The following is a 1,553-nucleotide window of genomic DNA, read 5'->3' as shown; positions in this document are numbered from 1 at the left end:
CCCCGGCCCGTTGGCTGCCGGCCGGCGCCGGCTGCCTCGCCGCTGCAGCCATACGTCTTGTTTTTGTCATGTCGAGGGCCTCCAACTGGACGGCCTTCGCGAGTGGGCCTGCCAAGACCGCCACTCGCTAAGCCAGAGGCGCATCTAAGAGCGGGAGGAGTGGGCTGGGAGGGAACGGGGTCCTGAGCCCCCGGGTGGGCCACTGCCCCTTACTGTGATGGATGAAGCTCATCACTGACCGGTCATCCGTAAGGGCCGCCCCAGTGGGCACGCTCAGGCAATTACGGACGTCCCCAAATGCTTGGACCTCAAATGTCCAAGCAGCGAACGCCTGCAGGGGTGGACTGCACCGCTCCGTCCATCACCCTCGACCACCCGCACCAGGCATGGACTGGACTTGAAGGAACTGGGCACTTTTTCCCCTTCATTTTCCCCATTCATTCTCTTGGAGACACTCCAAAAGACGGGATATGTCTCTCCCCAGGCTATGGATTGCGATAGACCAGGGACTGCCAAGTGAGGTGCCGGAGAGAATAAATCTAGCCCTGGCCACATGCAGTGCTGAGGGTGGCTCTGAAGGAATTCGGTGTACTAGCCCAGTTCTGTCCTCAAATTGCTGTGTGATCTTGGACAAGTCATCACCCTTCTCTGGGCCTCGGTTAACTCAAGGATCTTTACAGCTACAAAATCCTGAGGTTTTAAAAAAATTCCTTGGTACTCAGCTGCTGGTCCAGGGCACAGTCAGTGAATACCTGTTTTATGAATGCGTGCATACATGAATGAATGAATGATCCAGCTTTTCCAGGAATAGGCGCAGCTTCCAGGACAACAACAGGACATACATGTGCCTTGAGCAGAAGTGAGCCTTTGCATGTGGAAGGATATGGTGGGTAGTGCATCCTGCTTTCCTGGGCACCCTGGCCAATTTTACTTTAACATAATCCTTGAGCAACCACTGGGTGCCAAGTACTGCAGACTGGGCAGGGGGGAGGGAGTTAGCCCCAGCCTTAACTAGCTCGATTCTTGCTGAGGTTAACGGTCAGAACCCATCTGAGAACATTAGAGCCTCAAGTGCCAAATGGCACATCTTTGATTCTGTGGCGATGAAGTATTTGGCCCCCTCTCTATGAAGAAACACTGTTCCAGTGACACATTTCCTCACACTCTGGAAGTCCCCAGCACTGCCAGCAATGCCCAGCTGTCCCGGCGCACCCATCAGTCATTCCCAATGCCACCCAGTTGGGTGGCCTCCCCCCACCAGAGGGTGTGATCTCTTGGCATGCAGGGTCTCCATAACAGCGTGAGATGGCCAGATCGCAACTCTGCTGTAGATTTAGAAGCATTAGCAGGAACACAGAGGTAAGTTCTTGATTCAGGGAGCCAGGGGTCTGTCCGACCGCTGCACACACAAGCTACTCACACTGCTGTCAATCACATGTTATCTGCTTCCGCCAACCCACCCCAGAGCCGAAACTCCAGCCCACATGCTAAGCTTTCCTGTGAGAAGACCAGGCTTTAACTGGATAACAAACCTGGGGACACTGAGGGCGGGA

General features: G+C 54.7%; 1 pseudogene; it reads right to left on the bottom strand.

Annotated features, from left to right (window-relative positions):
• LOC103266913 overlaps positions 1 to 331 on the bottom strand; it is a 2,089-nt pseudogene extending 1,758 nt beyond the window's left edge.
• Positions 332 to 1,553: the final 1,222 nt, after the last annotated feature.

Source organism: Carlito syrichta, unplaced genomic scaffold (assembly GCF_000164805.1).
Source record: "Carlito syrichta isolate Samal-C Ts95f unplaced genomic scaffold, Tarsius_syrichta-2.0.1 Scaffold307657, whole genome shotgun sequence".
In the NCBI taxonomy this organism is placed as follows: Eukaryota; Metazoa; Chordata; class Mammalia; order Primates; family Tarsiidae; genus Carlito; species Carlito syrichta.
Note: the sequence above shows the minus strand (reverse complement) of the source record. Positions and strands in the feature narration are given on the sequence as shown.